This window comes from Onychostoma macrolepis, chromosome 19 (genome assembly GCF_012432095.1).
Source record: "Onychostoma macrolepis isolate SWU-2019 chromosome 19, ASM1243209v1, whole genome shotgun sequence".
Lineage (NCBI taxonomy): Eukaryota > Metazoa > Chordata > Actinopteri > Cypriniformes > Cyprinidae > Onychostoma > Onychostoma macrolepis.
Window position 1 is genome coordinate 2084830 of NC_081173.1, and position 15812 is coordinate 2100641.

General features: G+C 36.4%; 1 protein-coding gene across 4 annotated transcripts in view; it reads left to right on the forward strand.

Moving 5' to 3' along the window:
• The window catches only part of LOC131526168 (thyroid hormone receptor beta), a 114199-nt gene that overhangs the window by 41535 nt on the left and 56852 nt on the right, over positions 1-15812 (forward strand). The gene's annotated exons all lie outside the window — the stretch shown is intronic.

The window sequence follows — 15812 nt, forward strand, 5'->3', positions numbered from 1 at the left end:
ATCACTGTTTGGCAGCTCCTGCAATTATAAAGGGAGCGTTCTTTGATTGCTTTCTGTGTGTCATCACATGTACGTACTCCAAAGAGATCAATATGAATGTAGTTGACCGTTTAGTCACTGGCTTGATTTACTGATGCAAGCTTACAAAGATTGATGCAGTTACTTAGATGTTGCTGCATTGCTGTCGTGCTTATATCTTTCCCTAAAAAAAGTCTGTATTGATTTGCGGCTAGTTTACCAGAGAGGCTTGTTTGTTTGGTTCATTTCAGTTGAAAATAAACAACCACTTTCCTAACGATAGCTTCCTTTAGAAATAATGTTATTTTGTGTCCAGCGATCCTGTTGTCAGTTCACTAATGCATCAGTAGGCGGTGATGTTGAAGACGTCTTGTGTATCTACTATAACTTAATAAAAACGCAGAAGTAGAAAACAAGTCGTTCTGTCAGCTTTGTATCAATTAAAGATGGTTTTGGTCTCTCACATGTCAAAAGATCAGGAAAAAATTGATTTCTCAATTCAAGACCAAATTCAATTTTTTGTTTGAATTTCCAAACAGAAACTATTGTGATATACTGTACACCATACATATTCAATATGTATCATATTCATCTACATAAAATGTGGTGTATTATATAAAAAAGTAGCATTCAGAGTATCTGGTAAAGTATCTGTCTGCACCCAAGAAAACTGTAAGCGGCCTATGCTATGAGAAAACCTATGCTAGAGGCCAAAAATTGGGAGGGATGGATAATAATAGCGATAATAGCTGATTTCGCCCGGGGCAGCATATGAGTCAGGACCGTCACCGTTGCAATCAGTTAGAGACATGCTACAACCGATGATAGCAAACGTATCTCGACGTATCGTCACATGCAAAGTTTGAGTGTTTGAACACTATGAATTTGTGCATGTGGGGGGGATCTCTTGTCTGATTTTTCTGAAAAAACTGGTTCTGTCCATGATTGGTCAATACAGTGTTCCAGTCATGTTAAAATAGTAACTGATGATGTTGCATAGGCTGTGCTATTAAAACTGCCTAGTTGCCAGTGTTAGATATGCTCCATTTGTGTGTGTGTTTGTGTGTGCAGTGTATTAAGTCACAAAAACTTATGTAGTAATTGGTTAATAACAACAATGAGGTTGTGCTATACTGCATATTGTGAATTTAGTCCCTCTGCTGCGTTAATCTAACAGCAGTCTTTTGAATTCACAACATGGCAAGGCCGTCTGAAATTAAAATACTGATAAATTCCATCTGTTTCTTGATCAAATCAGCAAAACTGATGGAATTTATCATTCTGTGCTGTCTGTTGTTGTAAAACTAAATCCAAATAATTCCATACAACGTGGAGCAGCTGCTGTTGAAGAATGCTTGAGTGTTTTTCTTTGCATGGGTTAATGTTGTACAGCAAACAAGAGGAAGAGAGGATACAATTATGGAAGGATGGGCGTTATGAAAGAGAAATGAGAATGGAAAGAGAGGCAGGCAGAAATGAACAGTGGAGAGGGGACGAGAGCAGGCCAGCGTGTTACATAACAGCTCTGACATCTACATGCAGCCGGCTGTTCTAGGGCAGCGAGAGTCTCTCGACGGGGAAAATGTTCCAGATCAGGGCCATTCAGGGTGAGAGTGAATCACATGATAGCCAGCCTCCAAAGCGGCCTGCTTTTCATTCAGACATAAATTACTGCACTTCTAAATCGGCATATTTCTTCATTAGTTGTTAAAGGGATCATATTTGAAAAATGTTTATTTATTTAATTTTTATCTGAGGTCCACTAATGTTACTTAGGGTTTTTGCAGTAAAAATAGAAAATAAATAAATAAAATGTTTTCTATCCATACGGTACCTTTTAATATGTTGCTTACGAAGTGCTTTACATAAGAAATATACGTGCATATACACTGCCGTTTAAAAGTTTGCATGAGTAAGATTTGTAATGTTTTTTTTTTTTTTAAGAAGTCTCTTATGTTCATCAAGTCAATTTGATCAAAAATACAGAAGAAAAAAAAACAGTACTATTGAGCAATATTGTTGTAATTCAAAATAACGGTTTTCTATTTAAATATACTTTAAAATATCATTTATTTCTGTGATGCAAAGCTGAATTTTTAGCATCATTCAGTCTTTAGTGTCACATGATCCTGCAGAAATCCTTCAGAATCAGGATACTTTGAAGAATACAATTTAAATAGAACAGCATTTTATAAATTATAAATTGTTATAATTGTAATACTGTTTCACAAAAAAAAAAATCTAAAAATATTTAAGAACTGATTGATCCCAAAACTTTTGAATGTTACATGAAAAAAGATTATAGAAATGTAAAAAAATTAAACGGACTGAAATAGCAGAGTACAGATTAATATAATGCAATAGTATTATAATGAAATAGACCTCTTGAAATTGCTTGACGAGCAGTTTTTTTTCCTCCTGTCAAGACAGATTTCCTGTGCAAACAGGAAGTTTGAGCAAGGTGTATGGAAGGCTCTGTGCTTGGTCCACTACCTTTGGGTTTAGGTCACAGCTTAGGTGTGGGTGGTGTTTGGGGGAGGGATTTTCTCATTCTAGAGAGCATTTGATTGGACAAGAACCTGTGTTGTGCAATATGAGTGATCAATATTTTTACTCCTTAATTCTAATTAAGAATTTTACTGAATGATTTTTAAATGCAAAAATCTGCTAAAATCTTGTCAACATTCAGGAGTACACTAGTAGATGGCATTAAAGCTAACAAACATGAGTTGAAATTCAAAGAACTCAATTTTTTCCTTTCATGGGATGCTTAATAGGGAAGTAATGTGATGTTTCATTTGAAGCTGGTGTTTTGTTTGAAGTGCTGAATCACATGCACACCTGCTCACTAGGCATTCACTACGCCAGTGTTTGTTTTCTCTCTCGGATGTTAATGGCAAACTCCTCGTGGTGACGTGAATGCACAGCTTGTGTCACGTCACAGCTCTGTTGGCACAGCTGACCTCTCACCAGGCCTTTTCTTCTGTATTTCGGCCATATGCTCTCACTGTAATTTACAGGCCACAGTAGGGGTGGGCAGATGGACCAAAAAATGATATCCTGCTATGTGATAGTATTATTATTATGAGTATTGTGTGTGATCTATTTTGCATCATTGCAATGTTATATATCACAGTGCAGGATAGGGCTGTAACCACCATAAACCTTGAAGGGTACAAGTTTCCCTCCAATAATTAAATATTGACAAAATGTTCCCTGAATAGTTGAATATTTTGTGTTTTTATTAGTTCATTTTTTTAGGCTGGTCTGCCTCAGCACTTATCAATTTCAAAATGCTTGAGATGGGCAGTTTTAATGGTGAAAGAGTGTTGGGTAAGATGCAGGTAGTTAAACATTTGACAGAAATTTGTCAAATTTCTCTGGTTTGAATTGAAAATAGTCTAATATATTATTTACGTAGACCTAATTCATGTAATTCGTAATTGAATGTGAGAAGCTAGACATTTTACCAGAGCTGTTTAGGCATATTAGGCGTACGATGTGCATATTTTACATTTAAAAATATTATTTGAAAAAAAAATTTCCCCCCCAAACGAGAGACATGGTTACAGCCTTGCAATGTAGTTATTTATTATTTATTTATTTTTTTATTTTTTAATCTTTAGAGGAGTGAAGCATGGAGTGAATCCAATTTACTTGAAATGACTTTGATTCTAAAGCTATTATATTTTTATCATTAATAATGCTTTTTATATTTTGTGTAATATCACCTACAAACAAAATCACTGTTATCCTGTTGGTTTAATGATTGATCATTCTCTAGTCAGGATGGTTGAACAGGTGATTCATCAGCCAGTAAGCTTGACTTGTGTTCATCTATCATTTTGTCTTTTGTTGTCTGTGATGTTTGTAATCAGTTACTGAGAGCACGCTAATGCAGACGACTCGCCAATTAGTAAAAAAATAAAAAATAAATAAAAATTAGCTTGTAAAGGGTAGTGGTTCTATAAAGGATTTTTTCCCCCTAATTAAGTACAAAACAGCTAGACTGAGTTTTAAAGGGTTACTCCACCCCAAAATGAAAATGTTGTCAATAATCTCTTACCCCCATGTCGTTCCAAACCCGTAAAAGCTTCGTTTCATTTTTTGAAACACAGTTTAAGATATTTTGGATGAAAACCGGGAGGCTTGTGACTGTCCTATTGACTGCCAAACAATTAAACACTGTCAAGGTCCGGAAAAGTATGAAAGACATCGTCAGAATACTCCATCTGCCATCAGTGGTTCAATCTGAACTTTATGAAGCGACGAGAATACTTTTTATATGCAAAGAAAATAAAAATAACGACTTTATTCAACAATTCGTCTCCTCTCCACTGTAGCGCCATTTTGGCGAGTATCCCGCTGGACGCAAACTGCGTACGCTGTTCTGTGTCAGCCGCGCCACACGGATATGCTGTTTTCGTTCAAATCAAAGCGTAAATACACGTAAAAGACGTATCCGTGTGGCGCGGCTACAGCGTACACAGTTTGTGTCCAGCGGATACTCTCCAAAATGGCGCTACAATGACGCAGAGGAGACAAATTGTTGAATAAAGTCATTATTTTTATTTTCTTCGCTTCATAACGTTATGGTTGAACCACTGATGGCAGATGGAGTATTCTGACGATGTCTTTCATACTTTTTTGCGCCTTGACAGTGTTTAATTGTTTGGCAGTCAATAGGACAGTCACAAGCCTCCCGGTTTTCATCCAAAATATCTTAAAGCGTGTTCCGAAGACGAACGAAGCTTTAATGGGTTTGGAACGACATGGGGGTAAGTGATTAATGATAACATTTTTGGGTGGAGTAACCCTTTAATATTTACAGTTTATTCATTCTTTTGTGCTGACACGTTTTATTGGTCATTAAAGTTTTCTCAAAACCACTGGAAACACTTTCATATGTTTTGATCTATGAGCTCCGAATTAGTGCTGTCAAATGATTAATCGTGATTCATTGCATCCAAAATAAAAGTTTTTGTTCACATCGTGTGTGTGTGTTTATATATATATTTATTTATTTATATATATATATATATATATATATATACAGTGAGGAAAATAAGTATTTGAACACCCTGCTATTTTGCAAGTTCTCTCACTTAGAAATCATGGAGGGGTCTGAAATTGTCATCGTAGGTGCATGTCCACTGTGAGAGACATAATCTATGTTGGAAGACCCAGCCTCGACCCATCTTCAATGCTCTAACTGAGGGAAGGAGGTTGTTCCCCAAAATCTCGCAATACATGGCCCCGGTCATCCTCTCCTTAATACAGTGCAGTCGCCCTGTCCCATGTGCAGAAAAACACCCCAAAGCATGATGCTACCACCCCATGCTTCACAGTAGGGATGGTGTTCTTGGGATGGTACTCATCATTCTTCTTCCTCCAAACACGTTTAGTGGAATTATGACCAAAAGTTCTATTTTGGTCTCATCTGACCACATGACTTTCTCCCATGACTCCTCTGGATCATCCAAATGGTCATTGGCAAACTTAAGTCGGGCCTGGACATGTGCTGGTTTAAGCAGGGGAACCTTCCGTGCCATGCATGATTTCAAACCATGACGTCTTAGTGTATTACCAACAGTAACCTTGGAAGCGGTGGTCCCAGCTCTTTTCAGGTCATTGACCAGCTCCTCCCGTGTAGTTCTGGGCTGATTTCTCACCTTTCTTAGGATCATTGAGACCCCACGAGGTGAGATCTTGCATGGAGCCCCAGTCCGAGGAGATTGACAGTCATGTTTAGCTTCTTCCATTTTCTAATGATTGCTCCAACAGTGGACCTTTTTCACCAAGCTGCTTGGCAATTTCCCGTAGCCCTTTCCAGCCTTGTGGAGGTGTACAATTTTGTCTCTAGTGTCTTTGGACAGCTCTTTGGTCTTGGCCATGTTAGTAGTTGGATTCTTACTGATTGTATGGGGTGGACAGGTGTCTTTATGCAGCTAACGACCTCAAACAGGTGCATCTAATTTAGGATAATAAATGGAGTGGAGGTGGACATTTTAAAGGCAGACTAACAGGTCTTTGAGGGTCAGAATTCTAGCTGATAGACAGGTGTTCAAATACTTATTTGCAGCTGTATCATACAAATAAATAGTTAAAAATCATACATTGTGATTTCTGGATTTTTTTTTAGATTATGTCCTCACAGTGGACATGCACCTACCATGACAATTTCAAACCCTCCATGATTTCTAAGTGGGAGAACTTGCAAAATAGCAGGGTGTTCAAATACTTATTTTCCTCACTGTGTATATATATATATATATATATATATATATATATATATATATATATATATATGACACACTCACATACAGTATATAATACATGTATATATTTATTCATATCATTTATATTATATAAAATATATATATACATACATGTGTGTGTATTTATACATAATAAATATACACAGTACACACACATATTATGCAAGCAAAACTTTTATTTTGGATGCGATTAATCATTTGACAGCACTATTCCAATTCTATTCTTTTTTTTTAAAACTTGACTTGCACTCTATTCATTCAAGGTGCAATAGGTGATTGTCTTCAGAAACATTTTTTGTTATTCTGGTTGAAAGTCTCTTCACATCCCGATAGCAATCATTAAGTTAAGTGGTCTAAATGTATTTATCTGTATTTTATATATTCTGTGGAAGGCATAGGACCAAGAAATGTTCGTCCAATAGAAACGCTTGGTCCGAGCGTTTTAATTGGCTTTCCTACCTGCCTGTCAAAGTATGTATTAGCATACCTCTGTGCACCTGGTTCGCGCAGACAGGATATGTCATCAGCGCGGTCATGTCGAGTAGAACAAACGTCGCACGTGATCAGAGATACATATGAAATGTGCAGTGCGAAGGGTGCGAGGACAGGAGTTGGGAACCGCTGATGTAGTGATGTTGTCTCTGGTATTCTGGTCTGTGAGCGTATGCGTTCATGGGGCTTGGCTTTGGACGGCAATTGCAGGGAGGGCGGCACATTCGCTTTCAATGCTATCAGGCTAAAGTTAGCATTTTCCAAGATCTTCTACTGCACCTTTAACTAACTGCTTGTTTTCTTTAAAAAAAAACTAACACTAGCTTGCTCTATTCTTTTTCTGTTCTATCCGTTTCCATTTTATTTATTATATAAAAAAAAAAAAAAAATTGCTACGTGTACTGCGTTAAGCTAACTGAGACTTGTTATAGCACTTGCATATTGATTACTGATTGCTTCCATTGTCCTCATTTGTAAGTCGCTTTGGATAAAAGCATCTGCTAAATGACTGAATGTAAATGTACTGCTCCGAATTTGATTCTCGAGTGCCGTCCACCCTTCTCTCTATTTGGTGTCGTATTTATTTCCACAGGACAGCTCGTGTCGTGAATGGTGCACACACAGGCAATGTCCTGCCATGATTGTGCTGTGTGTGCCAGTGCATGTACTGTATGCAAACTGTGACTATCCCCACTATCCTCTCTGTGCTTTCTGGCTCTAAATGACATGAGCCAGTTGCTAGTTTTTAGACGCACTTCTTTTAAACAAGTTCTACCTAAACAAGTTCTGTTCAACTTGGATCGAACAGATCAATTCATATGGATTATTCACAATGTCTGGGGCACAATGGAGGGGCAGAAATGTCTCAGGATTAAAATATCTTACAAAAGATTTTGGAATTACATGAAGATGAGTAATTTTAGTTGATGTTAAATCTTATTAAAACTTAGTTTTCAGTCTTTTTTTTTTTAGTTAAAGCAGAATATTGTATTTAAAAGTTTAAAGCAAACCATTATGTGCACTATTTTGCAACAAAAATACCCCAAAGAATGTCACTTTCCCTTATAATAGGGCCCTGTGATTTCCACAGTGTGGAAAATGCAGACAGCATCACGCAATCCTGTCATAAAAATGGAATTTACTGTAAAATGCAGAATGTCATGCATTGTGCCAAAATTTGCATGAATAAATCAAAATTATGGCTGTATTCTTAGTCAAATTATGATATGGATATTTAAATATAAAGTTAGCATGTTGTGCATCTCTTTGTAATGTCAGAGGTTTTTTTTTTTTTCATTTGTCAAAAATGAAAGGAATTATTCAAATTTAATTCCAATTCAGTTAAAAAATAAATTGTGTTGTGCAGTCATTTGAGTACCACCATTTTTGATTCATACTTTTGTATTAAGTCCTAAAACTAAATCTAGATCATTAAAACAGACAAAAAGCATATTTCATAGGACACTATATTTTATTGTTAAAACCGTAATAAATTATTAAATTCTTTTCACAATTCAATGAAATTAATTGATTAGACATCCTTTTTTATTACTAAAATGTAATTATACCATATATACCATAGATATCAAATAATGTTTGTTCATGGCTCTGACACAAACGAATGGCTACTGACCCGCCCAAACTTCCTGTGTCAATAGCAAATCTGTCAACACAGGAAAATCTATGCTTTGTTTAATGGGTTCTGTAACATTTGTTCATTACGCTTCACGTGCATGTCCTGCACTATTCATCTAAAAAGAGCGATTTGTTTCCCATAAAACCTTTAATGCTCTACTGAGAGTGTGCTGACCTTTGGTGCAGGGTGATGCATTGCTTACATGTGTGTGCTGAGTGGTTTATAGTAGTAATGTCTGTCTCTCGAGGTCACTGCAATTGCATAAACATTGTCTGGGACTGTAAACTGGGACCGCTGCGTCTGAGAAATCCTGGTACAGTGTTCTGTTGTTAAAATGTCTTTTATTAATGGCCAGAGGTTTTCACTCTCTTGTCTGCTCCCATTACACACTTTAGAGTGTATATATTATTGATTCAGGCAAAGAAAAAAAATAAAATACAAGAATATTCTGAACTTTATGATTGTAAAGACTAGTTAAGAATGAGTCTTGTAAGTTATCAAGTTTATGTTTTCATTTCCTTTCACAGTCTTCCCTATTTATGTTCTTCTTCTTTTTTTTTTTTGGCTTTGATGGATGGAAAAGTGGCGGAAACAAGAAAGTGAGTGGGAGAGAGTCTTTGGTGTATCGTAAGCACCATCGTAAGCAACATGTTAATGTATGATCCCTTTATTTTGTTGTAATTATTAACATTTTGCACATTCTGTGAGGTGTATGTAAATTTAGGACTGCAACTTTCTCATTATAGCTCTGTTATAAAATAGTCCACTGTCAAATTAAATTGTCTACATATTGTCTCTCACCTATTCTACTATCTTGGATTTACTTTGCTCATTGAAATGCATTTTGAGACAGCCTTGACATCAGTGATGCACCTATGACGCCTTAAAACGCTCCTCTCCAGACTGCTCAGTTTTGAAATGGAGAAAATGTGTCTTTCTCTGCCTGTTTTTTGAAGGCAGGTCTGACTCTGGGCAGCCTCTCAACCAACCTCATGAAGGGCATCCTGGGATACTTTTTAAACAGTTGAAGTACTTCCCATGTTTGTTAATGCTAGACACCTGTTGGCTGCTTTTCCTTGACTGTCTGCTTCAGAACAAAGCTTTTATTCATAATACACGTATATGTATAATATATATTTGCATGTAAATACAGACTCGCTATACATTTACATTTAAATTATTTAGCAGATGCTGTTATCTAAAGCAACTTATATGAGGATAATAGTTGGATAAAACCAACTACTTTACTACATAGTATTTACTATACATGCACATACTAGTAATTTATATTTACAGTATTGCATTTGGCAGGTGCTTTTATCCAAATCAACTTACAATGCATTCTTGGTATGCATTTATTTATTTATTTTTTGCGTTCACTGGCAATCAAACCAATGACCTTGCTGTTTATAGCGCCATGCGCTTCTGTTTGAGCTTCAGATATTCTTGTAAATGCAGTGTGTATATTATAGTAATCACAATAACGTGGTGATAACTAGGTTGTAACCATGAACCTAAAACCTTAAGCCTGTGTAATTATTACTCAGTACTTGGGGTAAGCAATGTGTACACTGTAAATTGCAGAACCAGATTTTCATACATTAACACAGTATATATTTGTCCACAAAAAGTAAAAGTGGATTTTTTTTATCATAAAATAAATAAATTCAGTAAAGTGTGGCATTTTTTTGGCTGGTAGTAAACACAAAAAGAAGCACTTACATGCTGCGGGGTAAAATGTGTCTTAAAGGGATAGTCCACCCCAAAATGGAATATTCTGTCATTATTCACACCCAGATCATCCCAAACTTGTATGCATTTCTCATTCCGTGGAACTTAAAAAAAGACGTTTGAAGCAAATCCCAAGTTTCAGTTCCCATTGTTCTCTATTTTATGTACCAAAAAATATAATGGAAGTCAATGGGAACCAAAACTGTTATAAACATTCTTCAAAATATCCTCAGCAGAAAGAAATGCATACATTTTTTTTTTTTTTTTTGGAGGGGAGTAATTTAAGGAAACCTGTGTCTAGCATAAATGAGTGTTAAGACTTGCAGACTCAAATTCACAGATTTATAGTTTGTGTTTGTTGAGAGAGAAAATGTCAAGCACCGAGCGCTGTGGCTAGACGAGGTCAGTGAAAACACAGACGGCTGGCCCGTGACCCCTGCTGCCTGCTCGTCTCGTTCTCTCACTCTCTCTGTCGGATCGCCTTGCTTTTAATCCCAGAGGCTTCTTTTTTTTTTTAGCGGCCTTGCACTGAAAAGCATTATTTTTGTCTCTCTACATTAGTTATTCTTGGTCTCTGAATGCAGTACTGTGGTTAAAAGGCTCTGGTTAATACAAAATATTTCAACCATGTGCCGCTTCTGATTAAATCAGACTAAATGCCACTCAGTATGTGACAGACCCTTCGCGACCGAGAGCTGTTGGTTCAAGAACCATGAAAAAGTGTTTAGTTAGATTCACTTATCAAGTCAAGGATGCCACACCGTACTGTAGTTTAAACTGGTATTGAGAATAGCACACTTGACTTTACACAAATATCTTGCTTGAGTGCATGTTCATAAATGTAAAAGGATTCTTTTACAGTGAGAAATTTTGTGCAAAACTTTTTCTATGTATTACACACATAAGTAAGGATAATTGGTGTATTTTCCTGCAACCCACGACGCTTTGCGTGAGTTACGGGAGTAACTCCTGTTGAACTACACTAATCAGCTGGGTGCAGTTAAGGGTTGCACGACTAATTTACACTAATCGTTTACTTGCCAAAATAGTTACTTGAGTGCTTGTGGTTTGTTACCCTTTGTGTCAACAGGTGTTTACTTAAATGATTGCCCAGTGTTTGCAACAATTACATCTCTTACATGTATTGTAAAAACAACAACTGCATTATCAATCACTGCTTTGACATTAAACAAAAAAAGTGAATATCATTCACTCAGCCGGTTTAAAATAGTTTGAAAATGGTTCGTAGTCTGTTTGCTTCCATTGTACTCCTGACACGTGTTGTCTTTAGTCGCAGTCATGGCTCGCTGGTTTGCTTAAAGTAAAACAAGCGTGTCAACACGACGAGGGTGCATGCATCATTTTAAACATTTGTGGAGAAGCATGCATGTCTGACTCGAGAAACTGGATTAGGGTTTGGTTTATGCTTACTTGCATATAATTATGCATAATATATTGTTATTATAATAGTAAGTAGCCTATATGTAATGTGTAACGAGGAAACCTTAAAATAAAGACCAAAGAAGTTTATTAGCTTCACATCACTAAACACAAGAACTAATATTATAAAACAGATAGTTCTGTCTTATTGGATAAGCTATGTTTGAAGTCATTATATATCTAAAATATCATAACATAAGTATACCATACCTGTGGCCGCAACACCATTAGTAAGGCAAGTTATGACTCTGTTCTGCAGTAATTAGCTGTCTGTGCTTGTTTTTCTTCTCTAATCTTGTTTGGGACACAACCGTTAGTTGTTGTTGTTGCTCTCACATTTAACTAACGTAATGCAGTCCTGTCCACTGACGTGCAGCCACAGTATTTTTTGTAGGTGCCATTTGAAAATATTCATGTAGAAAATAAAGGAATCTACATTAAAAGAACTACTTTTCAATGTAGAATGATGTCGAGTCTTTGTTGTGGGGCAGAAATGGACATTTCTTGTGTTGTTGCATGCGATTTGAATGCAGAAACCCTCATTAGGCGTCATCAGTCCCTCAGCACGCTGCAGTTGTGTGTTTGTGCTTGGTGAAGTGCTCACACTGTGGGTGGATGAGCAGCAGGGGAAGGTCATGGCTTTATTGTGCAGTTATTCACCACTCTAGCGCTGTGTGAAATACACCAGCGTTTCTGTCCATAACCTTGTTACTGGCATTTGCTTGGCTGCTGAACGTTTAGAAATGCCCAGAGATTTGTGTCTCCCTTGTACACTTTCTGAGCTGTTTTTGTACTTCAAACTGTGATGTCGAAGTGTATCGGGTGGTGTTATATGACCTTTATGGATAGATTTTCTCAGACCTGTCTTGCTATTACTTTGCCTGTCACCTAAAAGACCACCTAAATCTTTACTGCTTTTAGACTGTGTTGTTGCACTGTGGGAATAAATATGTAGTTGAGAGATGTGGAACTAAGTGCAGCTTTTGTAGAAGTAAAATGACAATCCAAGAAGGAGGCCAGCCAAAGGAAACCACTTAATAACACTAAAACAATAAACGGAAAAAGATGAACTGAAACACAGGGCTTTAAATACACAAAGAAAATGAGCACCTAAACAAGACACAGGTGAACATAATCAAAAACCATGGCAACAAACTCAAAACCAGGAAGCGAAATGGAAATGATGAAAGCAAAATTTTTTTTTTTTTTTTTTTTGCATTACTTTCAGGACCGTTAAAATGTCAACTGATTCATTTATGACCCCTCAGAATTTTTAGCATAATTTTAGCACAATGCATGTTATTTGAAACTGATTGATAGTATTGATGACAACATGTACTGTATGTGGAGTTGTAATTGAACCAAGTGTGATAATATGGCCTAAGATGCATATTTGACAGCCTTTGTTTTAATAAGACGCAGGTCCAGACAGTAGACTGAGATAAGTGAAAGAGAAAAACGTAGTGTGCGTAATGCCTGTGTAATGCTTGATTACATCAGACATTCGGAGAGAGTAAAGCATGCACGAACTAGCCAACTTTTCGACTGTCAGTTTCTTTGAAAAGTCTGTACTTCTGAGAATGAAATGACTTTTCTGGGCCTCTTGGAAAAAGCTCTGCACATACTTCAGTGAGGTTTTATATTCAACTTTAATTTGGTCAAACGATTGTCATTTTAAGATTATACTGTAACAACATGAATGTTATACAGCTCATCTTAATATAAATATTTACCTAATGCACTGTTTCAGCTGAGGGATGAGAGATGCACACACTGTATACCAGAGACGTGCATTGCCAAGTTCATATTGCTGTGAAAAATAAAGTTTTGTTTTCTGCTTTTGAACTAGAGGATTTGGCAAGAATGAAATTCAATTTACAATCCATCAGTTGGCATCCGTTTTTATTTATTTATTTTTTGTCCCACAGTGCAACATTTGTGAAGGCTATGTAACACTGCCGCTGTAAAAGGCTTTAAGAGTTTGTGTGTGTATTTTATATAAAATTCATTCAACTCATATATAAGTAACTGAGTCACCATGGAAACTACAAGACAAGACACAGATCTAGATATAAAAGTCCTAATGTCTCTTAATATTGAGCTTGCAGTATTTACTTACTGCATATGAAAGAGATGGGGGAATTGTTGCAAGCCAGACTTGAACCTGCATCTCCAATCATGAAGCACTATGGCGTCAGATACATTTGTACTGACATCTGTTTTAGCTTCAATATTTGTTTTGCTTGGGGAATATATTTGTATGGAAAGTTAGAAAGGCGTTACTCAACCTAAGGGTAAACTTTGAGTTTGGTGGATTATTCTTTCAACATTGTCTTAATACGCTTGCATTAGACAGCATGCATTTCCTTGTGTGCTTGTGTTCCCTCCGTCTCTCCATTCACAAACACAGTAGAAAACAGCCCATTAGTCAAGCCATTACATGTGATTAGGAGTCTTTAGGGTAAACACATCCCATCAACAAATAGCTGTTTTTCCTCTTGTTTACTTTCTACTGCTTTCATGCTTTCATTTCTCTCGCTCGCTCTCTCTCTCTCTCTCTAGCCACTTTAATTATTATGTGTGAAATGTTGCACATTCCTAAGCTCAGTCTTGCTACTTCACAAACTTTACTATAATTTTAATTCAGTCATTTAGTACTTACAGTTCTGCTCATAAAAATGCATGTTATTTTTTATTTACTACTGTCCTGAATAATCTATATCATTACATACATTCCACAAGACAAAATAACAGAATTTATAAAAAAATAACACTATTCAAAAGTTTACATACCTTTGTAATGCTGACTCATTACCTGAATGTTTTGTGATGGTTGTGCATGAGTTTCTTGTTTGTCCTGAGCGGTTCAACTTTAACAGAAAAATCGACCAACTTCTGTACATTCTTTGGTTTTCCAGCATCTGCAAATCTGACACGCTCATTTTTTCACAAGCTTGCAGAGAAAGGCTTACCAAAGAAAAATTTACTGGGTTGTTCTTTTTCGCATTTTCTGGGTTGCTAGATGCACTGGGGACCCAATTATAGAACTTAAACATGGAAAAAGTCAGATTTTCATTATGTGTCACCTTTAAGGGTTTGTAAACTTTTGAGTTTACAAATTCAGTTATACATTTTTTTTGTTTTGTTTTTATGATCCCTCTTTATTTATTAAAATTATTGACATTTTGCATTAACTACAAGGGGTATGCAAACTTAGAACCAGTGTTGGGCATTACAAGTAACAGGAGTTACTGTACGTAATCAGATTATCTTTTTTAAGTAATTAGCAAAGTAATGCATTACTTTTATATTTACAAGAAAATATCTGAGTTACTTTTTCAAATAACCAATGCAAGTTACTTTGTTTTCCCATGTACTGACTGACAGCTCTCCTGTCCCGTGTTGAGAGAAATCAGGAATAAGTGCAGAGGCACTTCCCTCAGTTTATTAATTTCACTTTTAGTGTGAAAGAGCCTTCACTGTTGCCAAAATATAACTTTTGGGATTTTGTTAAGCAAACCCAGCTCAGGTGGGGAAAGAAATACAAAAGTAATAAAGTGCATTATATTTTCCATCAAAAGTAATGCAATCAGTTACTTTTTTATGGAGTAACACAATATTGTAATGCATTACTTTAAAAGTAACTTTCTCCAACACTGCTCAGAACTAAAATTAAACACTAAAATTAGGCACACAAACATTTATGTGATGAGTTCAGTGAATCATCAAAATAATCTTAAAGATATTATTAAAGCAATACTGAAACATTGAATAAAAACTAAAATAATGTCCTCTGCTGCAGATCTCAAATGATAGTTTTCATAGCATACAAGAACCAATAACGTTTCTCATCAATAATGTCAAACCTGGTGTGAGGCTTTGTAATTTTCTACAATGAAAATAAACTAAGCTCTGAAATGCCATTTAAATCTGCACTTTCCTTTTAATGGGTGAACTTCCTTTATAAGCATGACTCACAAAGAGTTCCTAGTTGATAAATTTCTCAAACCCAAGCCATCTCAGTTTCTCTCACTTGAACGTGACTTGAGGCCAGATCACTCGAGCAGTTTGACTAGAACTGACTGAGGCATTCTGGAAAGGCTCTTGAAGGACATCGTCCTCTGATGTTTTGTGGAAGCAGTCTGGATTGTTCCATCTGGTGATCAGCAGAGGTCAAGCAGATGGTAATGCTCCTCAGGGGAGAGACGGGGCGGCGG